General features: G+C 49.1%; 1 protein-coding gene, 1 long non-coding RNA gene and 1 pseudogene across 5 annotated transcripts in view; 1 reads left to right on the forward strand and 2 right to left on the reverse strand.

The window, feature by feature from the left end:
* The window catches only part of LOC117073562 (septin-14-like), a 36,030-nt gene extending 26,387 nt beyond the window's left edge, over positions 1-9,643 (reverse strand). Inside the window, exons 1-2 of one of the 4 annotated variants that reach the window (XR_004433274.1) lie at positions 9,222-9,643; positions 8,015-8,130 (exon numbers count right to left, since the gene is read on the reverse strand). The gene's annotated coding sequence lies outside the window, so the exon portion shown is untranslated. Of the gene's footprint in view, positions 1-8,014; positions 8,136-9,221 lie in introns of all 4 variants that reach the window. The other 3 variants (XR_004433275.1, XM_033194609.1, XM_033194606.1) reach the window with 3 other exon arrangements.
* An 82-nt stretch (positions 9,644-9,725) lies between these two features.
* On the forward strand, positions 9,726-15,416 carry LOC117073565. The gene is made up of 3 exons (XR_004433278.1): positions 9,726-10,064; positions 14,011-14,121; positions 15,121-15,416. It is a non-coding gene; the product is annotated as an uncharacterized LOC117073565 (long non-coding RNA).
* A 9,922-nt stretch (positions 15,417-25,338) lies between these two features.
* LOC117072259 lies at positions 25,339-26,071 on the reverse strand (annotated as a pseudogene).
* Between the last annotated feature and the right edge of the window lie 203 nt (positions 26,072-26,274).

The following is a 26,274-nucleotide window of genomic DNA, read 5'->3' on the forward strand; positions in this document are numbered from 1 at the left end:
TCCTGACCTCAGGTGATCTGCCCACCTCAGCCTCCCAAAGTGCTGGCATTACACACATAAGGCACCACACCTGGCCTATGTCAGGTTTTTATTCGTCTACATTCTTTCAAATGCTGTTCCTCTGCCTGGAATCACCATATACCCCATGTCATGAGGAAAGGCCTATTTCTTCATGGTGCAGATCAAGTGACCTCCCCTATACCACATTATTTCCACCCCATCAACCCAGATAATCCATAAATCACTCTGGTTTTGCGAGAATGTAACCTCTTCCAGGGCAGACCCCTTGACTAAAAGAATTATCTTCTATCTCTGCACCTAGCATCCAGTGGGTGTTAGTTAAATGTTTCATGAGCTAAATATTTTATGAATTAAATAGAGTTGAACCTAAGTAGTTATTTTTTTTTTTTTTTTTTTTGAGACGGAGTCTTGCTCTTTCGCCCGGGCTGGAGTGCAGTGGCCGGATCTCAGCTCACTGCAAGCTCCGCCTCCCGGGTTTTACGCCATTCTCCTGCCTCAGCCTCCGGAGTAGCTGGGACTACAGGCGCCCGCCACCTCGCCCGGCTAGTTTTTTGTATTTTTAGTAGAGACGGGGTTTCACCCTGTTAGCCAGGATGGTCTCGATCTCCTGACCTCGTGATCCGCCCGTCTCGGCCTCCCAAAGTGCTGGGATTACAGGCTTGAGCCACCGCGCCCGGCCAAACCTAAGTAGTTATTAAGAGCTCAACAAGGGGCTGGGTGCAGTGGCTCAAGCTCGTAATCCCAGCAGTTTGGGAGGCCGAGGCAGGAGGATCACTTGAGGTCTGGAGTTCAAGACCAGCCTGGCCAACATGGTGAAACCCCACCTCTACTAAAAATATAAAAATTAGCCAGGCATGGTGGCAGGCACCCGTAATTCCAGCTACTTGGGAGGCTGAGGCAGGAGAATCGCTTGAATCCAGGAGAAGGAGGTTGCAGTGAGCCGAGACAACGCCACTGCACCGCAATCCAGCCTGGGTGAAAGAGCAAGACTGTGTCTCATAAAAAAAAAAAAAGAAAGAACTCAACAGGGCCGGCGTGGTGGCTCATGCCTCTAATCCCAGCTCTTTGGGAGGCTAAGACAGGTGGATTGCTTAAGGCTAGGAATTCAAGACCAGCCTGGCCAACGTGGTGAAACCCTATCTCTTTAAAAAATAGATAAAACATAAGAAAAACTAAAAAGAAACCACTCATTTGGCTTTGGTCCAGCAGGAATCAAACTAATAAGGTCTTGAAGTCAGCATGTCTATTAGCAGAGAAGCAGCGCTTACCGTAGTGTAATTCCACTAAGTATGGAGAATGAACCATAGGTGAGTGAAGAGGAAGCCAGAAACCAGACAAATGGTGTAAGAGTAGCTAAAATGAGGTAAGTGGGACAAGATAAAACACTTTTTAAGAAGGTGCATGAGAAGGCCCGGCGTGGTGGCTCACGCCTGTAATCCCAGTACTTTTGGAGGTCAAGGTGGGCGGATCACCTGAGGTCGGGAGATCGAGACTAGCCTGACCAACATACAGAAACCCCATCTCTACTAAAAATACAAAATTAGCTGGGCGTGGTAGTGCATGCCTGTAATCCCAGATACTCAGGAGGCTGAAGCAGGATAATCGCTTGAACCCAGGAATTGGAGTTTGTGGTGAGCCGAGATCATGCCATTGCACTCCAGCCTGGGCAACAAGAGGGAAACTCCATCTCAAAAAAAAAAAAAAAAAAAAAAAAAAAGGGTGCATGAGGCAACACAACATAACTAAGAATGGACAATGCTCCTGAAAACGACTGACAGGCACCAGAACCTCAAAGCCAGTCCCCAGGGACCCTGGCACAAGATCCGAGAGAGGAATGCATGGGCGCCATCTTCAGAGGCTTCCAATGTTGTTGAGATGATCAGACAAATAATTACTAGCCATGTTTGAAAAACCAGGTACTTGGGCGGGGCGTGGTGGCTCACACCTGTAATCCTAGCACTCTGGGAGGTCAAGGCGGGTGGATCAACTGAGGTGAGGAGTTTCAGACCAGCATGGCCAACATGACAAAACCGGGCTCTATTAAACATACAAAAATTAGCTGGGGGCCTGCAATCCCAGCTACTCAGGAGCCTGAGGCAGGAAAATCACTTGAATCCGGGAGGCGGTGGTTGCAGTGAGCCGAGATCGCGCCAGTGCATTCCAGCCTAGGCGACAAGAGCAAGGCTCCGTCTCAAAAAAAAAAAACAAAAAAAAAAGACAAACTAGGCACTTGAACCTCTTTCCAACTGCTGACACTAGCATTAGCTTCCATGAGATTGGCCAGGTGCAGTGGCTCACACTTGTAGTAATTCCAGCACGTTGGGAGGCTGAGACAGCAGGATCGCTGGAGCCCAGGAGTTTGAGACCAGCCTGAGGAACATAGCGAGATTCCTTCTCTAAAAGAAAAAAAAAAAAAAAAAAAATTGGTGGGGCATGGTGGTGCATGCCTTTGGTCACAGATGCTCAAGAGCCTGAGGTAGTAGGATGGCTTGAGCCCAGGAGTTCAAGGGTGCAGTGAGCCAAGATCAGGCCACAGCACTCCAGCCTGGGTGACAGAGTGAGACCCTGTCTCAAAAAAAAGCAAGACCATCAGCCTTGAGTTTGAAAGGAAATGTACATTTCCTCCACTAAAAGTTAGAACTGATTTACACATCCCCAGCTGACCACTAGGCCTGATTTACAGCTCAGAATTGTTGACACCCACTTCCTGAAAGAAACAAGTGTTTTTGGCTTTCTTTTTTTTTAAGAGAAAAGGTGTCATTCTGTCGTCCACACTGGTGTGCCAATGGTGCAATCATAGCTCCCTATAGCCTCAACCTCCTGGGCTGAAGGGATCCTCCCGCCTCAGCCTCCTGAGTAGCTGAGACTATAGGCATGCACCACCGCGCCCAGCCACGTTATTATTATTTTTGTAGAGATGAGATCTCACTATGTTACCCAGGCTCGTCTTGAATTCCTGGCCTCAAATGATCCTCCCACCTCAGTCTCCCCAAGTGCTGGGATTATAAACGTGAGCTACCATGCTGGCCAAAATAGAGTATTAGAGACACACTTTACATTGAATTTACTTGGAAAGCTGATTCTTTTTTCACCCCCTCGCTAGGAGAGCAAGCTGGATTTTAGGACTTTAACGCTGAGCATGAAATGGTCAGGCCAGGGGAGATGGCCTTCACCCGTTGGGTTACAAGAGTATCAACTCCCTCCCTGCTTGATTGAGCAGCTGAGCAAACTTGACCACAGCTGCTTTTAGCTCTTCCCATCCTGCTCTGCAAAATGCTGTACCTCCCTGTACACTTCTGATTTCCTCCTTTTTATTTTTTATTTGTTTTGAGTCAGGGTCCCCCTGTGTCGCCCAGGCTGGAGTGTAGTGATGTGATCTTGGCTCACTGCAACCTCCGCCTCCTAAGTGCAAGCAGTTCTCCTACCTCCCGAGTACCTGGGATTGCAGGCGCTTTCCAGTGTGCCTGGCTCATTCTTTTGTATTTTTAGTAGAGATGGGATTTCACCATGTTGGCAAGGCTGGTCTCAGACTCCTGACCTCAAGTGATCCACCTGCCAAAGTGCAGGAATGACAGGTGTGAGCCACCATGCCTGGCCAATTTCCTCCTCTTTTCATTGTCTCCACCAGGAGTGACTCACAATACATGCGTATTTAAAATTCTCGTGGCTATAGGGGAGAAAATCTGCTAAGTTCAGTTGCTTCAAAGTAAATTGTGTATATCAGAATTCCACACACAGAAAAATCATTGCCGGAGAATGGACTCTGGATTCTTCATATTTGGCTCTAACAGGGAGGGAGAGGGCAGGGCCAGGGGTAGAAGACATGCCGGTGGGAAGGTCTATTCTCAGATTCTCAGACACAGCAGCTCCCAGGCCCCATCCAGACCACTGCCTTCTGCAGCTCAGAACAGAACTTCTGCCTGGATGGCCCCAGTTACTTCATCTGGGGCAAGCAAAGGACCAACTGATTTAAAAAAAAAAAAAAAGCCACCGCTAACAAGGCCTTCTTGCCCCTACTTCCAAAGCACAAAAGCAAGTTTTCCTGCAGGGCCAGCCTTCGAAGGCCTGATTTTAGATAAGAGGAAAAAAGTTCCTTGCTCAAACAAATGCTTTCCCAACTTCTCAATCTCTGTATCTTTCAAGAGGCTTCTAAGATCACCTTGCTTCCTTCACCTTTTCTTAGCACTGACCTCTTACGTGTAAGAAAAAAATAAAAGCTGGTACAGAGGTTGTGAAGGTCACGCATAGTTGTGAGAACCAAGTTTACTTGCTTTGGTAGTAGGGATAAATTTGTTCAGGCCCCCAGGCATTGAAAGAGTACACAGTAGATTCTGAAAAGGTTCTGAATCAGAGAAGAGTCAAAGAGGCTCCATAACAAGGGCTGGGGTCCCCAGCCCATGTAATTATAGTATATTTTATTTTATCTTTTATTTTGAGATGGAGTCTTGCTCTGTCACCCAGGCTGGAGTGCAGTGGTACGATCTCAGCTCACTGCAATCTCTGCCTTCCAGATTCAAGCAATTCTCATGCCTCAGCCTCCGGAATAGCTGGGATCAGAAGCGTGAGCCACCACACCTGGATAACTTTTGTACTTTTAGTAGAGATAGGGTTTCGCCATGTTGGCTGGGCTGGTCTCAAACTCCTGACCTCAGGTGATTTGCCCACCTCGGCTTCCCAAAATGCTGGGATAACAGGTGCGAGCCACCACACTAGGCCCGCAGTTTCTTGTAAAGTTAAACATATACTTACCATAATACCCAGCAAGGCTGGGCGCGGTGGCTCATGCCTGTAATCCAGTTCTTTGGGAGGCTGAGGCAGGCAGATCACCTGAGTTCAGGAGTTAGAAACCAGCCTGACCAACATGGTGAAACCCCGTCTCTACTAAAAATACAAAATGAGCCGGGCTTGGTGGCGCATGCCTGTAATCCCAGCTACTAGAGAGACTGAGGCAGGAGAATTGCTTGAATCCGGAAGGCGGAGGTTGCAGCGGGCCGAGATTGAGCCATTGCACTCCAGCCTAGGCAACAAGAGTGAAACTCCATCTCAAAAAAAAAAAAAAAAAAAAAACCCAGCAATGCCAATCTTGGAGTTTTATCCAAGAGAAATGAAAACATATTCATAGCAGCTTTATTTGTGACTACCCAACACTAGAAAAAAAACAAATGTTCATCAACAAATAGCTAAACAAATTGTGGTATATCCCTACAATGGAACACTACTCAGTAAAATGAATTACTGACACATGCTACAACATGGATAAGTATTTTCAAAATTATACTGATGGGTGTGGTGGCTCACACCTGTAATCCCAGCACTTTGGGAGGCCTAAGTGGGCAGATCATGAGGTCAGCAGTTGAAGAGCAGTGTGGCCAACATGGCAAAACCCTGTCTCTACTAAAAATACAAAAATTAGCCGGGCGTGGTGGCACATGCCTGTAATCCTAGCTACTTGGGAGGCTGAGGCAGGAGAATCACTTGAACCCTGGAGACGGAGGTTGCAGTGAGGCAAGATTACACCACTGCACTCTAGCCTGGGAGAACTTGTCGCAGTCACCTTGGAAAACAGAATCTGCCACAAAGGGCAAGTAAAAAGAACGTCAGAGTTTAAGGTTTCAGAAATCTAGCCCTCCAAAAGGATCACCAGAGCCGTACCTGTGGTGGCTTAAGGGAAGTGGAAGCAAAGGTCATCAGAGCTGAGGAAGACGTGGGATGGTGAGTCAGGCGAATTGCATGCTCATCCATGTGGATGCTGACATCCTCAGGAAAGCAGAAGGATTTCAGAGAACAGAGGGCAAAGCACAATTTCATTCATGATTTTTTCAGACAGGGTCTTTCTTTGTCTCCCAGGCTGGAGTGCAGTGGCATCATCATAGCTCACTGTAGACTTGAATTCCTGGGCTAAAGCAATCCTTCTGTCTTGGCCTTCTGAATAGCTAAGGCTACACTGTGTGCCACCACGCCTGGCTAATTTTGTATTTTTATTTTGTGTAGAGAAGGGGTCTTGCTATGTTGCCCAGGCTGGTTTGTAACTCCTAACCTCAATTTATCCTCCCACATTGGCCTTCCAAAACATTGGGATTACAGGCATGGGCCACCGTGCTCCACCACAAAACACTTTTTTTTTTTTTTTTTTTTGAGACGGAGTTTCACTCTTGTTGCCCAGGCTGAAGTGCAATGGCGCGATCTTGGCTCACCACAAACTCCACCTACTGGGTTCAAGCGATTCTCCTGCCTCAGCCTTCCGAGTAGCTGGGATTACAGGCATGCACCACCATGCCTGGCTAATTTTGTATTTTTAGTAGAGATGGGGGTTTCTTCATGTTGCTCAGGCTTCCTGACCTCAGGTGATCCACCCGCCTTGGCCTCCCAAAGTGCTGGGATTACAGGCGTGAGCCACCGTGCTTGGTCCACAAAACACTCTTTTAAGTTTTTGTCTTTTTTTTCTGGAGTGGTGAAATAATCTCTGTGGTGATGACTTCCTTTTTATTTGAGAAAAGATATTTGCTGTAGGCCTATTGTTTGTACAAAGATGCTAATAGCTAACTTTGAGTGTCCATTCGTTCACTCATTCAAAATATATATACTGGGGCCAGGCGTGATGGCTCATGCCTGTAATCCCAGCACTTTGGGAGGCAGAGGCAGGTGGATCACTTGAGGTCAGGAGTTCGAGACCAGCCTGGCCAACATGGTAAAACACCGTCTCTACTAAAAATACAAAAATTAGCCGGGTGTGGTGGCGTGCACCTGTAGTCCCAGCTACTCGGGAGGCTGAGGCAGGAGAATCACTGGAACCCAGGAAGTGGAGGTTGCAGTAAGCCGAGATTGCGCCATTGCACCCCAGCCTGGGCAACAAGAGTGAAACTCTGTCTCAAAAAAAATTAAAAGCCACACAGAGGGGTGGAGAGGGAATACTCGCATCAGATGCACCTGGGTGATAATTGAAGCTCTACCTTTTACAGTAATTGGGCAAATTACTCAACCCTCTGAGATTTACTTTTCTATGTGAAGTAGCTGTTCCTGCGGATGGCTTAAGGGGAGGGAAAGTAAAGGTCAGCAGAGTTGATGGATGACTCAACTCAGAGTTGAGGATGAAAAGTGGGGATTCGGAGCTTGCAGTGAGCTGAGATCCGGCCACTGCACTCCAGCTCGGGCGACAGAGCAAGACTCCGTCTCAAAAAAAAAAAAAAAAAAAAAAAAATCAGCACTTTGGGAGGCCGAGACGGGCGGATCACGAGGTCAGGAGATCAAGACCATCCTGGCTAACACAGTGAAACCCCATCTCTACTAAAAATACAAAAAACAAGCCGGGTGAGGTGGCGGGCGCCTGTAGTCCCAGCTACTCCGGAGGCTGAGGCTGGAGAATGGCATAAATCTGGGAGGCAGAGCTTGCAGTGAGCTGAGATCCGGCCACTGCACTCCAGCTCGGGCAACAGAGCAAGACTCCGTCTCAAAAAAAAAAAAAAAAAGAAAAAGAAAAGTGGGGATAATAGCACGTGCCTGTATCCTGGTACAGATCATATGATGCTGATTTATTTATTTGTGGAGTCAAGGTCTCGTTCTGTTGCCCAGGCTGGAGTGCAGTGGCATTAGCATGGCTCACTGTAGCCTTGAACTCCTGGATGTAATTGTGCACACCTGTAGTCCTAGCTACTCGGGAGGCTGAGGCAGGAGAATCGCTTGAACCCAGGAGGCAGAGGTTGCAGTGTCCCGAGATCACACCACTGCACTCCAGCCTGGCGACAAAGCAAGACTCCATCTCAGGGGAAGAAAAAACTTAAAAAGTTATAGTAACCAAAATGAGCAAAATCGCTGGGCACGGTGATCACAGTTGTAATCCCAGCACTTTGGGATGCCCAGGCGGGTGGACCATCTGAAGTCAGGGCTTTGAGACATGCCTGCAGTGAGCCGAGATTGCACCACTGCACTCCAGCCTGGGAGACACAGTGACACTCCATTTCAAAAGAAAAAATTAGCCAAGCATGGTAGCACGCACCTGTAGTCCTAGCCATGGGGGAGGCTGACGGGGAGGGATTCCTTGAGCCCGGAGGTCAACTCTGCAGTGAGCCATGATTTCACCACCTCACTCCAGCCCCGGCAACAGAGCAAGACCTTGTCTCAAAAAAGAAAACACACACATACACACACACAAACAGAAAACAAAACAGAATAGCATCATTTCCTTATCATTAGCTTGAAAGAAGTGAATTGCCTGTAAAAGTTTCCATTTTCAAAAAAAGCATTAAAATACAGTGTAATCCCAGCACTTTGGGAGGCTGAAAAGGATTGCCTGAGCCCAGGAGGTGCAGCCTCGACCTCCTGGGCTCAAGCGATCCTCCCACCTCAGCCCCGCAGGCAGCGGGGACTACAAGTGCGTGCCATCATGCCCAGCTAATTTTTCGTATTTTTGTAGAGACAGGGTTTCACCATGTTGCCCAAGCTAGTCTGGAACCCCTGAGCTCAAGCGATCCACCGCCTCGGCCCCCCAAAGTATGGTATTACGGGCGTGAGCCACTGGGCCTGGCCCAGTTACTTTCTTCAGTCTGAGCATGAGCACTGGAAGAAAAGCTCTCACTTGTATGTAAGTTTTTAGAGACAGAGTATCCCTCTGTCACACAGGCTGGAGTGCAATGGCGCAATCTCGTCTGACTGTAACCTCAACCTCCCGTGCTTGATCGTTTATATAATCTCGGCTCACTGTAATCTCAACCTCCCATGCATATACACACATACACATACATATATATACACACACACAAACACTTGTTTAGACAAAGTCTCGGTCTGTCGCCCAGGACGGAGTGTAGTGGTGTGATCTCGGCACACTTCAACCTCCGCCTCCCGGGTTCAAACAATTCTCTGCCTCAGCCCCCCGAGTAACTGCGATTACAGGCGCCCGCCATCACGCCCGGCTAATTTTTGTATTTTTAGTAGAGACGGGGTTTCACCACGCTGGCCAGGCTGGTCTTGAACTCCTGACCTCGTGATCCACCCGCCTCGACCTCCCGAAGTGCTGGGATTACAGGCGTGGGCCACCGCGCCCGACGGATCGCTTATATTTTTAAAAAGATGTTTTCTTCGTTTTCTAGCCCCTTTTACACCGCTACAAAGTTTCAAAGGCTTAATGCGATTACAACGGCCCCTGAGAGGTCGAGCTCGGCGGCGCAGCTCCCTAATGCGGGGCAACCTCAGAGGGGGCCTACCTTGCCCAGGATGAGCCGCGCCAGGTGGCGGGGGACGCTCCCGGGGGTCCTCGGGCCCTGGCTGGGGGAGGTGTTGTGGGACGCACGTACCCAGGATCAGGTGAGGCGCGTGCAGGGCCGGGACTGCAGCTGCCGCTGGCCATTGAGGAGCTTCTCCGCAATGGGCCCGCCAGGAGCCGGCCGGTTGGGGCGCAGCGCCTGCTCGTGACGCGTCTGGCCCTTGCTACACCCGGCCCTGCAGGCGGGGAAGTCGTAAAGCTCCTCCCGGTAGCTTATGGGCGGCGACAGCCGGGCCGAAGCTTGCGGACACAAAAAGGCCAGCTCAGCTGCCGGTTACATCCCCTCGGCGGCCTGTGGCCAGCCGTCCGCGCATGAACGCTCTTGGAAGACGTGCAGCCCCGCCACGAGTTCCGATTGGCTCCGCGTGGAGGAGCGGGCCTCCGCGACGTCACAAGCGCACGCCTTCGGTGACGTCACAAGGGTGGGCCTTGGGGCGACGTCACGGGCGTTCGGCTGCGTCACGGTGGTGGTAGTGTCGGGAGCTGAGCAGTTTTCTGAGAGTGGAGCCTGGTAACCGCGACCTCCCCTCCAGTTCCTGTGTGTTGCTGGAGAAGGGTAGTTGACAAACTCAGACCCAGCGCAGTGTTTATGTCGGTCAAAAATACAAAAATATGGCCAGGCGCGACCAAGGCGGGAGGATCCCTTTAGGCAAAGAGCAGTCTAGCAACATGGCGGGACCCTGTCTCAGTAGTCCTACCTCAGCCCATCAGCTACTTGAACCCCAAGGTTCAAGGCTCCAATGAGCTATGGTCCCACCACAGCATTCCAGCCTGCGAGACTGAGGTAAACCCTGTCTAGAAAAGTAAATAAAACCTAAGTGTGCAACAGGGAGGGACTGCTAAATAAAACTGCAATCCCAGTACTTTGGGAGGCCGAGGCGGGAGGATGGATGGCTTGGGCTCAGGAGTTCTAGACCAGCCTGGGCAACATGACGAGATCCCGTATCTACAAAAGATACAAAAATGGGCCGGGCGCGGTGCTCACCTGGCCTAGTTTTTGTAATTTTTGTAGAGATGGGGGTCTCGCTATGTTGCCCAGGCCAGTTTCGAGCTCCTGGGTTCAAGCGGTCTTCTCACCTTGGCCATCAGAGTCGTCAGGATTACAGGCGTGAGAGACTGTGCCCCGCCTGGGTTAGGCTGTTTAATAACAAGAAAGTACTCGGCCAGGTGCGGTGGCTCAAGCCTGTAATCCCAGCACTTTGGGAGGCCGAGGTGGGTGGATCACCTGAGGTCAAGAGTTCGAGACCAGCCTGGCCATGGTGAAACTAAGTCTCTACAAAAATTAGCCTGATATGGTGGCGCGTTCCTGTAGTCCCTGCCACTCCTTGAACCCGGAAGGCGGAGGTTACAGTGAGCCGAAATTGCACCACTGCACCCCAGCCTAGGCAACACAGCGAGACTCCAAAGTATGACACCAGCCTGGGCAATGTAATGAAACCCTGTCTCTGCAAAACAAAAAACCCAGGTGTAACTGTGTCCACCTGTGGCCCAGGCTACTTAGGAGGCTGAGGCAGGAGGACCACTTGAGGCCAGGAGCTCTGATCATCCCACTGCTCTGCATCCTGAGCAACAGAATGAAAGCATGTCTCTAGATAACTAGCTAGCTAGATACGTAGTTTTCGATCTTTTTCCCTAGATTTAAACGTGTTTTTCTAAAGTAGCATTCAACACATCAGCATTTTACAGTGTTATTAGTTGTTAATATGATTCTGTTTTTCTGAAATACAGTATCCTTTACAAAAGCAGTTTTGTCTTTCAAAGCACATACATAGGTCCTCAAGTGAATTTCTCTGATGTTGGCGACCTTAGTACCATTTTGTCCACTTGATTGGAAAAGTCAGTCAATAATTTCAGGTCACTGTTGGCCTTAGAAGAAGAGCCCAAAGGCAACAAGCAAATGTGCTGGTGTCCAATCGCCTTCTAGAAACATTTTCACTTTCCCATAAGCTTTCCCTTGATGAACATAGAAGTAGTGTATGTAGAACTGACCCAGTGCTGCCGTGGCAACTTTGTATATTAGGCCAAATTTACATTTCTTATCTTTATGAGAGGCACCCTGGTAGGCTAGAGGAGTTACACACGAAGTCTGATCTCAGCTGCACTGTCCAGAGATGCAACACGGTCCAATCCAATAACGTTCTCTGAGCCTGTTTCTTAAGCTGTAAAATAAGAATAACAATTATACTCATCTGAAAAGACAGCTTATTGTATTTGAGTGGTCTTTTATTTTCTACGAAGCTGTGTTTAACACAGTAATTATTTTTATTTCCATACCACATTTGTGTTTTGTTTTGGTTTTTGTTTTGAAATGGAGTCTGTTTTTGTTTTTGTTTTTTTTGAGATGGAGTTTTGCTGTTTTCTCCCAGGCTGGAGTGCAGTGGCAAGATCTCTGCTCACTGCAACCTCCGCCTCCCAGGGTCAAGCGATTCTCCTGCCTCAGCCTCCTGAGAAGCTGGGATTACAGGTGCCCACCACCACACCCTGCTAATTTTTTTTTTTAATATATATATTCTTAGTAGAGATGGGGTTACATCATGTTGCCCAGGCTTGTCTCAAACTACTGATGTCAAGTGATCCACCTGCCTCTGCTTCCCAAAGTGGTGGGATTATAGGCGTGAGCCACCGCACCTGGCCTGTTTTTAAATAAGGGTTTCTTGGCCAGGTGCGGTGGCTCACGCTTGTAATTCCAGCACTTTGGGAGGCCACGGTGGGTGGATCACCTGAGGTCGGGAGTTCAAGACCAGCCTGACCAACATGGAGAAACCCTGTCTCTACTAAAACTACAAAATTAGCCGGACATGGTGGTTCATGCCTGCTATCCCAGCTACTCGGGAAGCTGAGACAGGAGAATTGCTTGAATCTAGGAAGTGGAGGTTGCTGTGAGCCGAGATCACATCGTTGCACTCCAGCCTGGGCAACAAGCGCAAAAGTCCCGTCTCAAAAAAAAAAGATTTTTAAAAATGATATTTTCAGTATTTTATAGATATGTGAGCAGCGATCCTAATAGGACATTACCTGACACTTTGCAGGACAAGACGATGACAGTGTCGGCTGATTTGATCCAGATGTCTAATTTATTTTTTCTTTTCTTTCTTTTTTTTTTTTTTTTGGAGACAGTCTTGCTCTGTCACCGAGGCTGGAGTGCAGTGGCACGATGTTGGCTCACTGCTACTTCCACCTCCCAGGTTCAAGCGATTTTTATCCCTCAGGATCCCGAGTAGCTGGGATTACAGGCACGTGCCACCAGGCCAGGCTAATTTTTGTATTTTTGATAGAGACAGCATTTCACCATGTTGGCCAGGCTGGTCTCAAACTCCTGACCTCAGGTGATCTACCTGCCTCAGCCTCCCAAAGTGTTGGGGTTATAGGCATGAGCCACTGTGCCTGGCCCAGATGTCTCTAATTGTAACAAGAGATGTATTGCAGGATCATAGCAGATTGAGTTGCCTGTGTATCCAGAAGAAAGTAAGCATGGAACTCTCAGGACAGCTGTCCTGAGTAGTGTGTGTGTGTTGTGCTTGAATATCTCACTGCTCATTTATACACAGGCTTTCTTGTGACCGAGTCAACAGTATCTGTTTCATAAATAATGTAGCTTGCTTGCTTTCTTGCTTTCTTTCTCTCTTTCTCTCTCTCTCTCTTTTTTTTTTTAGACAGGGTTTTGCTCTGTTACCCAGGCTGAAGTGCAGTGGTGCGATCGCAGCTCACCGCAACTTCAGCCTCCCAGGTTCAAGCAATTCTCCTGCCTCAGCCTCCCAAGTAGCTGGGATTACATGTGCCACCACTCTTGGCTACTTTTTGTTTTCTTTTTTTTTTTTTTGAGACGGAGTTTCACTCTTGTTGCCCAGGCTGGAGTGCAATGGTGCGATCTTGGCTCACCGCAACCTTTGCCTTTCAGGTTCAAGCGATTCTCCTGCCTTAGCCTCCCAAGTAGCTGGGTTTACAAGCATGCGTCACCATGCCCAGGTAATGTTGTATTTTTAGTAGAGACAAGGTTTCTCTGTGTTGGTCAGGCTGGTCTCAAGCTCCCGACCTCAGGTGATGTACCCGCCTTGGCCTCTCAAAGTGCTAGGATCACAGGTGTGAGCCACCGCTCCTGGCCTAATTTTTGTATTTTTGGTAGAGATGGGGTTTCACCATGTTGGCAAGGCTGGTCTCGAATTCCTGACCTCAAGTAATCGGCCTGCCTCGGCCTCCCAAAGTGTTGGAGTTATAGGTGTGAACTACCATGCCTGGCCAGTCCTATTTCTTTAAGCCTCCACATTTTGCACTTGTTAAAAGTATTTGAACATACAATTACCCAGCTTTCCTTGTTTATGTGTGCTTGAATTTTGTACAATCTTAAATATTTTTTTCCAATCTAAGCTTTATTTGATCCCATTTCTTCTATATTTGTATAACTTTAGGTGGCTATCTTCATTGAAAGTTTTTTCTCAAATTTGAAAGCTATTTGAGGAGAAGGGGAGACTTATGATGATTCAAATGAAGCAAACTAAAAAGTAATGAAGCAAGACAGAGGAAAAAGCAGTATTCACTTGCGCACATCCCAAAAGAATAACATTTCAAATATAACTAGAAAAAAGTATGCTGCAGTTCATAATACAGAAATAATTATTAATACTCAAAATAGCTTTAAAGCCCTGCTCAGATTTTGAATGTTGGGAATTGACCCAGAGGTGGCTGTAACCTAAGATGGTTCCTTCAGTAATGAGCATATGTTCTTTTTCAAGATGATGATGATTCTCCACCTTCTAAGAGACCAAAGACCATTGAGACACCACAGCCACCAGTCCCGTAACCTGCCAATGCTGGGCAACAGAAAGTGAGGGAGTTCAACTCTGGTAAGTTCTCAGCTAAATCCACTACCTTTTCCTTCATCATCTGGACTCTCACTGTGACTGATGAAAGTTACAACATTCTCTACAGGGGAAAATGTTTTAGCATGTATTACTACATTTTAATCACAGCTTTGTAAAGCCAGGAGCATTTTGAAAGTCACATTACAGACATTGTTTAAATATAGTTTGTATTTACCAAAACATAGGACACTGTGTCATCTCATATTAATACTAATTAACTATATTTATTATAGTCATCTCATATTAATACTAATTAACTAACTATAGTTGGCTCAAAATTAGTGCTAATGACTTAATAATTCAATGATTTCTCTTAGCTTTAAAACCTTTTTTATTTCAGAACTGTTTCACCTCTTGGTTTTCATTTTTGCTATGTGTCACTGCCTGCCAGCTGCTAATTTATTAACTCCCAGTGGATCATGTGTCCTCTGAAGGGACTGAATGAGATGTTAGTGGCAAATTATGTTGATGATTTGTATTTTGAATAGTTTGAATAAATAGAACATTAAGCTTGTATAGATTTTGAAAATAGTATTTTAATATTCTACTGTCATCATAGTCACAACGATTGGATATATATTGAATTTATATGTACTTTAGGATGTCTTTTGAATTTGTATGTATATCTGTTAAGTTTTTTTTTTTCTCCACGAAAATTAGACTCTGATTTATTGAGGCATCTGTTTGATGCCACGTTAGGTGGCCCAGGCTCTGTGTAGGGGGTGAGGTTAAAGCAAGAAGAAGGGTGGTGAGAGGCAGGGGTGCCAGGATTAGGTTGGAATACGTGGGGGTACTCTGAGGCTCCCCAAGTTTCCTTGGTCCTGGCTGGCTATGCTGCTGGCCTGAGCATCTGATTAGCCTACAAGGGTAACTCCCAAGAGGTGAGTGGTCCAGGTAGGGCAGGGACTTTCGAGTCATGCTGTTTGTTGGCTTTGAATCCAGACTCCTACACTTGGTAGCTGTGAACTCTCCATGCCTCAGGGACCTGCAGAACTGAGCTGTGTCTGAGCCAGGTTCCATCCAGGCACTGCAGATCCATCCAGAGGGAAACCGCCCCAAGTTGCTCGCTATCCACTGCCTTCTCAAGCAGACCCTTGTCTCACAACCCAGTGGAGGAGACGAAACTCATCTGCCTCTGTCGCTCTGGACGCACCTCATGCCAGGTGCATCTGTGGACATGGGCCATGCTCCTGGGCTTCCAAAGTTGGAGAAAGCTGCCAGGCTCAGGTGGGTACATCAGAGCAGCTGCTGCCCTCTGGACACAGTGACAAAAGAACACTGTGGGTCTGGAGCCCTGGTCTGGGGCATTGGGCAAGGCTCTTGCACTTCTCTGAGCCCATTTCTCCATCTGGATAGTGTGCTGATTCTATCTCCCTGTGGGCACTGAGGGCTCAGTGTTAGAGAGTCAGCATCTGGGGTTTGGGCTGTAATTCCCCTTCAGCCCCATAGCTGGGGGGAGCCAGGGACTTTGTCGGGATTAACCTAGGTGTCATTTTAGCTTCCTGTCCCTGGCTTGGGCTCAGCATCTGAAGTAGTCTAGGCGGTAGGTGGTCCTGGTGAGGGTTGGGGCTTTTCCCCACTCTGAGGTCACACCCAGAACCAGAAATGTTGGTGCCTGCTCTGGGCAAAGGTGCCAGCATGTGCGAGAAGAGCGAAACTCCGTCTCAGAAAAAAAACAAAAAATACTTCCACCATTTCAAGGGGCTCACATCTCCCTAAGGGCCCTGTAATTGGCCTGATCTGGCCTGCACTTGGCCCCCAGGGTGCAGGTAACACCCCACCTTACCTGGCTTCTTTCTGCCAGGGCCAATCTTCAGACCTCGGGACTTTCCAGCCTATCCTACCTCCCTCTCTGGCCAGCCTTGAGCCCTTATGGGTCCAGCACATTTTCCAGGCTGTCTCCTGGTTGTCCTTCTGCCTCAAGGCCTGGTTCATGCTGCTCCCCCTCCCACTCACCAAGACCCACAAGGACCACTCCACACCCAGCTCAGCCCCATCCCCTCGGATAGTCCTTTCTCTTTCCTCAGGTGGCCAGGTGCATATCTTGGTGTCAGGATCTTCACTGCACCTGGGAATGCCTACTGGTCACCTCGGTGACAGAGACCAAGGCATTTACTTGATATGACTGCCCTGGTTCACTGTCTACATGGCCAGGGAAGAAGTCAGTAATAGGCTTTTGACTTGCTGCAAGGAACAGTTCTCCTGGCCCCATGGTCTAGGGATGGAGGATGCTGCAGGAGATGCACCCCACTTCCCAGTTGAGGACTGTGGGTCATCTCAGGGCAATTTCACAGTCCCCACGTGCCCGACCCCCTCAGCTCTGCAAATACCAAGCAGCACAGCCTGCCTAGGGGACAGTGGGCTCAGGGGTGCCCAGGTAGTCCCCAGAATGGCCTTGGCAGGCCCCTCACCTAGGTGCTCCCACAGCTCTGTAGCAAGAGTTCTAACCTTTTTTGACTGTGGAGCCTGCTGAGAATAAGCTGTGGACTGTTTTCCAGAAAGGCACGTACATGCTCTGCATGCAGAACCTTCCATTGTGGCCAAGCGCAGTGGCTCACGCCTGTAATCCCAGAACTTTGGGAGGCTGAGCCGGTCGGATCACCTGATGTCGGGAGTTCGAGACCAGCATGCCCAACATGGCGAAACCCCATTTCTACTAAAAATGCAAAAAATTAGTCAGGCGTCTTGGGGCCCGTGCCGGGGGTAGTGGAGAATGAACAGACACAGACACAAAAGACAAAGACAAACAGAGAACATGGCGGCCGCGCCTAAAGCCTCCGCCTCACTTTATTTATACCCCATAAATCCCACGTCAGCAAAAATGACATAATACAAAACAAACTTTCTGCACCCAGATATAACCTACTGCTTAGTTCTTTGTTTCTAAGTTCTTTCTTATTTTGTCTGCCTTCTTGGCGCCTACTAGAGTTCATTAAAAGTTCAACTAGAGATAGTATCCTTGACTACTGGAGTTCATTGAAAGTGCAACTAGCTAGAGATACTGTCCTTGAGCCCTATCTATTCTCAGCATATTATTTTCAACGGCCCCTGCAAAAGAGAGTATTTAAAAGTGGATAAAGATTTTCCAGGGAACCCTATTCAGGGCAGAAACACAGACACTGTCCAAACCTCACCACACCAACTTCCCTCATGTGTTGGAAGGGACCAAGGCGCTCTCTGGTCCTGCACCTGCGTTAATTACGGCAGGGAGGTCCACACGAGGACCCCAAGGCCTGGGAACCAGCCTGGGTAGGGGGCAGAGAAGTGGTGGATGTGGCTCCCAAAGTAGTTTAGGGGGGTCCCTTCCCCATGGCTGTTTTCTGACTGAATGCAGCAAGGTCAGGCCTTTCCCCTGGGACATTTTCTCCTCTTCATCACAGTGGCAGGAGCGTCTGTGTGCGAGGCCTGACCCAGACGCGGGCCATACAGCCAGCCCGGGGTCCAGTAGGTGCATCTGGGGAGCAAAGGGGTGCAGGAAAAAAGGTGGTTTTCAAAAGTGAAGTGCCAGGTTACCAGAGACTGGGTACCTTCACATGAGGCAGCAAACTAACGGTTTCGGACACTCAAAAGGGAGCTTCCGTCGCGGGACCAAGTGGCAGCACTGCGCCTGTGGCGAGGGGAGGGACAATAGACGGCGGGGCTAAAAGGAGAGGCCCCTCAGAGGGATGGGGTGGGTGGGGTCGAGCCGGCTAGTGGCAGGTGTGGGGTGGAGGGAGGAAACGAGCGTTACCATGGCAACCCTGCTGCGGAGGCTGCGAGAAGCTCTTGGCCTCTACCTGTTCTGCGGGAAATTAAACTTTGGGCACAACAAGTCATGAAGTCGGCACTTTGGGGAGACACCGTGTCACAATGACAAGGTGAGATCAGCCGCTCCTGCCAAGCTGTCTCCTCGAGGGCAGGAGAGGTTTGTGAACAGCCATGCCTCCCTCAGCACGGCGGAACTGCACTGGAATCCTGGAGGAGCTCGGTGGCGGCTGGACCTTTGCTGGGAATGAGGGGAACTGTAGTCCCTTATCCGCACCCAGCTGTTAGTTGTAGGCTTGCAGGACTACAATCCCAGCGTGAAACGGGATTGTAGGTGGTGCAGATCCCTGGAGGGAGACATAGCGCGGTGCTCTACTGCAGAACATGCTGGCAAGAGTAGTGTCTTAGCCGCTCTCAGCCTTTGGCCGCAGGGCTGCGGGACTATAATCCCAGCATGCAACGGGAGTGGGGTTGGTAAGGACACCTGGAGGGAGGGGCAGCGCGAGGCGCGCCTCGCAAGGCATGCTGGGAGAAATAGTTTCTTAATTGCTTCCGGCCTTTCTTCGCAGGGCTGCGGGACTACAATCCCAGCATGCAACGGGAGTAGGGTTGGTGATGATACTTGGCGGGAGGGAGAGGGCGGTGCGCGCCTCGTCAGGCACGCTGGGAGGAGTAGTTTTTGGTCGCAGGGCCACTGACCCACAGTCCCAGCAATCGCTGGGCTAGCGGTTGGTGTGCAGCCTCAGAGGGAGGAGCAGGGCTGTGTGAATCTGTCTGCTTACAAATCTGTGCTGGCCACTGATTCTGTGCCACCCTAGCTAAGGGAAGTGAGTCCGAAGAGGGACTTGAGGGGCAGGTCTGAGCTGAGTAGTGAGGTGGGTGTGACGCTGCGAAGTGCACCTCGCCTTTGCCCAAATCGGGCGGGTCTCAGCCTCACTCCACCTCCCGCTTCTCAGCTCGGTTTCCCTCCAAAGCGCCGCGCCTCCTTCAGCTCAGGGAGCCGCCTGCTTTCCTAAACTGCTGTGGAACTGGCCTGAGGTCCCAGACGCTGTCCATTGTGCTGCTGCCCTCCACGTCCTCCAGCCAGAGCGCCAGTTCACCCGCTTTTGGGAGAACTCTGCCGTTTTGCAGGGGGGTGACATGGGCTGTGGCTTCCTGGAAATGTCACCCCCACCAGCGCCTTTTACATGAATGTGAATTTTGAGACATGAGGGAGGGTAATTATTGGTTTACTCAGGAGATGAACAGAGGAGAAAATCCTAATTTCCAGGCATGTGTCCTGAGCCAGGGACATGCTGGCCAGACCCTGCGCCCCCAGCGCCGCGAGAGAGCAGCCTACTGCCCTGGTTTCTATGGAAGTCCCTTCATGCTGCTGGGCCTTAGCCTCAGGGACAGCCCAGTCAGGTGACGGTGGGGGTGACCCATGGGTTTCTGGAGCTGGGCCAGTGGTCCTGGAAGGGCTGGCCCATCCCCCTTGGAGAGGGTCTTTGTGCCGAGGGATGCCCACAGAGGCCTGGGTACCAGGAACACAGCTCAGGCAAGGGGCCTTTCTTCCAGATTTGGCTGGAAGGAAGGAAGACTTGGTCAGCTTTTCCACCCAGCCCATCTGGCCCTTGCAGGGCTGCACCGCATGGACCTGGGTTCCTGGGGTCCTCGAGGACTTTGTGTGGCCCGCTTGTTCTGATACTGAGGACATCTCTGCAGGCTGTTAATTTCAGAGCAAGGAGTTTGTGCAGACTGGGGCATGGGTGCTGTCAGGGCACCCCAGGCTGCTCTGGGGACAGCACCCCAGTGTTCATCTTGGCTCAGGGCTTCCTGCCTCATGCCCTTTCCCCAGGGATATTTGGCCTGGGCTCAAGCCCTGCTCCAGAACTCAGTTGGGAAAGGCTGTAAATCTCACCTCGGCCTCTCTCCACCTAATATAAGAGCCTGACTCCACAATGGGTGAGACGCCCCCACACACTGGTCTCTTCAGCTGTGCAGGGCCATCCACTCCATGCCGTGAGTTCCCACACTGAACTGAACTGTGTTCTGGCTCTAAGCTGGGGCCTCTCCTGTGCCCTTTCCCTGAATCCTCTCTGGGTCTGAGAGACTGATTCTCTCTACACCCTGGCTTAAGTCTTGACATCCTTGGAGGGATTCTCAGAAGTGAGGGGCCCCTGCTGCTCTCTGGGGCTGTTGGTACTCGCAGGTGTGGATGTTGGCTTGCACTGATAACTGAACCCCTCCAGTGCCCTTCAGGGGTCCTTCCAGAGCAGGAGTGGTAGGGTGTGGGGGAGTGCCTTAGAAGGTCTTGCCCTCATCCTCTGCCCTGTCTCTGAGATGTGTCCAGTAAACCCAAGGTCAGTACGTCAGGAATGAAATAATGTCTTTTGCAGCAACCTCAGTGAAGCTGGAGGCCATTATTCTAAGTGAAATAACTCAGGAATGGAAAATCAAATACTATTATTTCTCACTTACAAGTGGGAGGTAAGCTATGTGTATGCAAAGGCATAGAGAGTGATATAATGGACTTTGGAGACTCAGAACAGAGGGTGGGAGGTGCACTCACCCAGGTTTTTACGTGCACCCTGAAAACCATGAAAACTGATACAATTAAGCCAGAAATTTTGAACTAGTTCATGGTGGCTGTGTGTGGGTGGGTGAGGAGAATGTAAAACTTTGGAGTCTACAGACATAGGGTTTACACCATTGTGTATAATTTTTCTAGGAAACCTACAAGGCCTGTCAGGGAAGCAGGATAGAATCCTGAGAATGCTTCCCCCACAGTGCTGATAGGGAGGGACCACTATCCCATCCACTGCTACAACTCTGGAGACACGCTCCTCCCACCTCCCCTATATGACACAAGGCCTAATCTGCAGAGAAAGAGCATCCAAACCTGAGCCACAAGGCACTGGGGAAAAACTCCGAAACTGAGGGTGGAGAAACAAGGCCAACACCCGCATTTCTGCACAGATGCATCTCCCATAAAGAAAATAAATTATTAATTGGCAGAGCACTGTTGCAGGCCAACTTCAACTGGGAGTTAAGAACATGGAGAAGGAGCATCTCTCCCCTACCATGGACAAGGAGGGACAGGAATGTGCTCTTGTCCTGGCATTGCATCTACAGGAGGGGCAGGAAACTCTTCAAATGTCAGTAACCCCACACACTAAGGCACAGTGTGTGTGTCACACTAAGTGACAGTGCTAAGTCTGAGGCTTCCTCAGAACATTAGAGATCTCCTCACTCCCTCACCACTGCCACCAGGCTAAGAAGCATGGAGTCAAAAGAACAGTGGAATATAGCTGGGCCAAGTGCAAGAAACCATGTGTGGGAAGAGGCACAAAGGGAAGGCACAGCAAACCCAGGAGATATTAGCAAACTACCATGAGAGGGGTTTGAATTTCCTGGTTTTGAGAAGGTTATTACTGCCATAACGACTTTTAATCCCTGCCTACCCTCTCAGCTACATGACCACAAACCCCTACACTAATCTGAGGGAAAATTGCTCATAGATAACCTAAAAACTGTTTATCCCCTTTCAATGTCAGTGGGCTGATGAAAAAAATAAAAATAATAACCCATTTACCCCAATGCACTATCTTATACAACACATGCTATTGCTTTTAACAAAAATTAGAAGCCAACACATCCCTTTTTATCTTTAGAGAGATCTTTATTTGTGTTAAAACCAAATTAAGGAATTCAGGAGGCTGAATCAGTGCGGAATTCAGGAGGCTGGGACCTCAGACCACGCTGGGCGCCCGCCTCCCGCCCGCCTTGGCCCAGCCGCGTCCAGGAAGGCCCGGCGGAAGCTACGGGTAAGGCGACCTTGGGCAGGCGGCCAGGCCCGCGACATCGAAATCGGCGTCCCTTCTCCATGGAGCGAGGGAGGATGTAGCTGCAGCCGGACGAGCGCTGGCAGCCATCGGGCACCGCGCATGGATCCCGCGTGCACACTGTCGCGGCCACGGCGTCCCGGGCAGGCACCGCGGCCTCGGCCCTCTGCTCTGCTGCTCCATCCCCAAGGCGGCTTTGGGTTCCGAATGTCCCAGTTCCTCAGCAGCCAGAGGCGGGAAGCCCAGGGACGGCTTTCCAGCAGCGCAGGCTGCGGTGCAGCTGGGGCGCCGGCGTGGCGGAGGCCGTGGTGGTCGTATGTCCCATGGACACCATCAAGGTGAAGATCATCCATGGCCAGACCCCCCCAGACCTCCAGTGCAGAGGAGTGTCCCACCGGGTTAGGGAGATTGTGCGGAAACAAGGGGAACTCACCGGGGCCTCATAGCCCCCAAGCTGAAGCAGGGCTGAAACCAGGCTGTGCGCCTCTTCTCCTGACCCCCCTGCACAGCTGGTACCGAAGGGACAACCCCAGCAAGCCCATGAACTGGCTGGTCGCTGGGGCCTTCCGAGCCACTGTGGGCGCAGCCAGTGTCTTGGGAAACGCTCCCATGCACAGGATCAAGACCCGGATGCGGGGCCTGGAGAAGCACAAATGCTGAACACACCGGACTGCCGCTCCAGATCCTGAGGAAGAAGGGGCTCAAGGCCTTCTACAACGGCACTGTCCCCCGCCTGGGCCGGATCTGCCTGGATGTGACCACAGTGTTTATCCTCTGCCATGAGGTGGGAAAGCTGCTTAACAGTGTGGAAGACGGACTAAGCCCAGAGGGGCCGTGAGGGACCGCCCCAGGGACCTCCAGAGAGGCCACCACCCTTGTCTCACAGGATTCCAGTTCAGAAATACCAAGCGGCCGCTGCCCAGGTCCCTCAAGCTCTGTGCCCTGTCCACATTGTGGCATCAAGTCTGTGTGTCCCCTAGTGCCATGTCTCCACATACATGTGGTCTGTATGTGACACTGGCCCTGTGTCCACACGTCTGGCCCGGCCGTGGCTGGTTGTCCGTCTGGCCTGTGAGTGTGTGCCCACTTGTCCCTATGCTTACTGTGAGCCCTGGGCCTGTGATTCATGTTCCGAGTCATGTGACGCTGCGCCCGCCCCACACACACAACCCCCCCCCCCCCCCCCCCGCCCCGCCCCGGGTGCCCGTGTGGCCTGGGTCCTTGGCCTTGTTGCCCTGGCCCAGTCCCAGTCCACTGCCTTCCACCCTGCCCTGGCCTACCACAGTTGCCTCTGGGCCTCGGCCTGGTTTCACCGCATTCTTGGGGTTACTCCCCTGACCCCCAAATCCTGCCCCCCACCAGGGCTTCTCCCACCATTGGCTTAACTGACCCGCTGGCCCTCCCTACGCCCAGGAGAAGGTGACACCCACCACTCTCAGGATCACCCTGCCAAGGCAGAATAAACCGGATCCTGTTGCAAAAAATAAAAAACAAATAAAAAGAATGAAGCACAGAAGAAAATAAGGCATGAAGAAAAAGGGTTAGAAGATTTTTTTTTTTTTTTTGAGACAGTCTTGCTCTGTTGTCCAGGCTGGAGTGCAGTGGCCCGATCTTGGCTCACTGGAACCTCCGCCTCCCCGGTTCAAATGATTCTCTTTCCCCAGCCTCCCGAGTAGCTGTGATTACAGGCACCTCCTACCATGCCCGGCTAATTTTTGTATTTTTAGTAGAGACAGTGTTTCACCATGTTGGCCAGGCTGGTCTGCAACTCCTGGCCTCAAGTGATCCGCCTGCCTCTGCCTCCCAAAGTACTGGGAATACAGGCCTGAGTCAGTGTGCCTGGCTGGGTTGGAAGAAATTTGATATCACATAAACTTTGCATACTGGAAATATATTTATAATATTTTAAATGTAAAAAGTATTATAAATATATTTACATTTATAAATATAATATAAAATATTAAATTTAAATATTTTAAATGTTTAAGTAAAAACAAATGGGGAAAGGTATCAAAATAATTTTTGAAAGAGCAGGAAACTGTAAACTGAGCAAGCAAATTTGGAAAAGAGTCAAATAGAAATTGAATAATTTAAACATGAAGAAATTTAACATACAATACAATAACATACAATATGTGAGTTAATTGTAAAATTAGACTAAGTTGATGATGAGAGAGTTAGTAAACTGGATTAATGAACTGGAATTTTGAGCAGAATGAATATAACCAAATAAAGAGGAACAAAATAATAGCAATATGAATATAATTATACACATGCGAAGAATAGAATGACAAAGAATAAAGCACAATTATTTCACTTGAATCCATACAAATAATAAATCATACTAATAAATAATTATTCACAAATTTCTAAAATTAAAAACCAGACAAGTGCCTACAAGAGACACTGTGCCTAAAAGAGAGCAATGAAGAGGCCATGTGCAGTGGCTCACGACTGTAATCTCAGCACTTTGGGAGGCCAAGGTGGGTGGATCATTTGAGGTTAGGAGTTCGAGACCAGCCTGGCAACATGGTGAAACCTCATCTCTACTAAAAATACGGAAAAATTAGCTGGGCATGGTGGTGGGCGCCTGTGATCCCAGCTACTCCGGAGGCGGAGGCATGAGAATCGCTTGAACCCAGGAGGTGTAGGTTGCAGTGAGCCAAGATTGCACCATTACACTCCAGCCTGGGTAACAGAGTGAGACTCCATCTCCAAGAAAAAAAAAAATGAGAGAGCAATAAAAAAAGATATCCAACATGATAAGTCAAACTGCATAACACCAAAGAGAATGAAGAAAATTTAAAACCATGAGAGAGAGAATCTACACAAGTGAGAGTAAAATCTCCACAGCCCATGCAGAGCCAGAAAACTGAGAAGGAAATATTAAGAGTGCTGAAAAATTGTTGTTCAACCTATAATTGAATACATAGCTAGCATATTTTTAATAAATAAGGAAGGGTAAACTAAATAACCTTCAAAAATAAAACACACACATACACAAAGAGAAATTTTATCTACCAACAGGAGCATCTTAAGTGTACACTTCAAGAAGATAAAAAGTTGTCTTACATAAAATTTAGGGAATCAAAATTAAATATAAGAAACTTGTGGACACAGGGAACTATTATGGTGGACTTTGAACTAAAGAAACCACCAAGTACGGCTGGGCGCGGTGGCTCAAGCCTGTAATCCCAGCACTTTGGGAGGCCGAGACGGGCGGATCACAAGGTCAGGAGATCGAGACCATCCTGGCTAACACGGTGAAACCCCGTCTCTACTAAAAATACAAAAAACTAGCCGGGCGAGGTGGCGGCGCCTGTAGTCCCAGCTACTTGGGAGGCTGAGGCAGGAGAATGGCGTGAACCCGGGAGGCGGAGCTTGCAGTGAGCTGAGATCTGGCCACTGCACTCCAGCCTGGGCGACAGAGCGAGACTCCGTCTCAAAAAAAAAAAAAAAAAAAAAAGAAACCACCAAGTTCTTGGCAGCATAGGTTTCAAAAATATTTAGATGAAATAAAAGTATAATAAGATAATATATTTTAAATTTAAAAAGTTTAAAAATTGCCTGCTTCTTGAAAAATTTGATGTCAAAATCTGTTTTTCAGATAATCATTTTCATTATTTATTAATCATCTATGATATTTATATCACACATTATGCAAGATTTCAATTATTCTTTTATCAGAACTAATTAGCACAAAAGGGCTAACAGAAATTGCCCACAAGCATCAGGATACCCACGATGGCTGAGTCATAAGCCCATAATAGGGTTGAAGGTGATGAGATTATGAGGCCCATCCAGTACATGACCACAAAGCAGCTCACCAGCATCAGAATGGTTTGTGTGGTCCTTTTCTCTGGGGAGGCTTTTGCAGAGAGGTTGGTGCTGGGAAGGTACTGGGGTTGTCTCTGATGCCTGGACAAAAGAATTTCCATGTATGCACTTGAGAGAAACATGATTGCTACAAAGAAGACATCTGTAAGTAGTGGCAGCATGAAAAACAGACTCCTGATGATGTAGCTTATGTAAAAAAGTGAAGAGTATTTACTGATACTCAGCACATTGCTATTGGTCACATTAGAAGAGGCCACAGTGGAGGAGGGCAGGTTACTACTGAGAAACAAACTGAGAACCCAAAGAAGTGAAAGATGCAACGTGTGAATTTCTGTTTAATTCTTGCCGACCAGGAGGTGCTGGGGCTAATGGTGACAGCCTGGAGCACACTCTGGAGGCAGGTGGTGCAGATGGAGAGCCCTCGTCCCTCTATGCATGTAGAAGAATACCTTATACTTGAAGTCATTCTGAGAATACAGTGACACATACAGGTCTGGAGATGCCAAGAAGCTCACAGTGAGGAGCATCACTAAGTGGACAAGGGCCAGGTGACAGGTGATGAGGTCAGTGGGGTTAGGCCTGCAGTCCAGAGGGAGTGTGAAGATACAGAAGAAAAGGAGGAAGGTGTTGGCTGTGAGTCTAATACCAACTTGGAAAATAAGGGCAATTTTTAATAGTATCATACATGGAACATGGTCATCTTAATGGTGAAGAGAAATCATATTTTACA

This window comes from Trachypithecus francoisi, unplaced genomic scaffold (assembly GCF_009764315.1).
Source record: "Trachypithecus francoisi isolate TF-2019V2 unplaced genomic scaffold, Tfra_2.0 Lachesis_group4, whole genome shotgun sequence".
NCBI lineage: Eukaryota > Metazoa > Chordata > Mammalia > Primates > Cercopithecidae > Trachypithecus > Trachypithecus francoisi.